Here is an 801-nt window from a genome sequence, read left to right as displayed (position 1 = left end):
GTTCCCAGTCATTATTGCAAAGGAACTCACTTCTCAACAGGAAGAACATCTACTCAGTGTGCTGAGAAAACATAAGAAAGCAATTGGATGGAGCTTGGCGGATATAGTAGGCATTAGTCCTCAAGTTTGTGAACACAGAATATTCTTAGAAGAGGGAGCGAAGCCTGTCCGTCAGCCTCAACGAAGATTGAATCCCACCATCTTAGAAGTTGTCAAGAAGGAAGTGACCAGGCTACTTGAAGCAGATATTATTTACCCCATCTCAGACAGTGAATGGGTCAGTCCAGTACAAGTGGTGCCCAAGAAGTCTGGAGTCACAACAATAAGAAATGAGCATGGAGAGCTCTTGACAACTAGAGTGCAGAATTCATGGAGAGTTTGCATTGACTATAGGCGTCTCAACCAAGCCACTCGCAAGGATCATTATCCCTTGCCATTCATTGATTAAATGCTTGATCGCCTGTCAAGTAAATCTCATTATTGTTTTTTAGATAGTTATACAGGATACTTTCAAATTCATATAGCTCCTGAAGATCAGGAGAAGACCACTTTTACATGTCCCTTTGGAACTTATGCTTATAAGAGAATGCCCTTTGGCTTGTGTAATGCACCTGCTACTTTCCAAAGATGCATGATGAGTATTTTCTCTGATCTTATTGAGAACTGTATGGAGATTTTTATGGATGATTTTAGCATATATGGTGATTCATTTAGCCTCTACTTGGATAGTTTATCTAGAGTGTTAGACAGATGTGTTAGTACAAACCTTGTATTAAATTTTGAAAAATGTCACTTTATGGT

Source organism: Arachis hypogaea, chromosome 11 (genome assembly GCF_003086295.3).
Source record: "Arachis hypogaea cultivar Tifrunner chromosome 11, arahy.Tifrunner.gnm2.J5K5, whole genome shotgun sequence".
Lineage (NCBI taxonomy): Eukaryota > Viridiplantae > Streptophyta > Magnoliopsida > Fabales > Fabaceae > Arachis > Arachis hypogaea.
Note: the sequence above shows the minus strand (reverse complement) of the source record.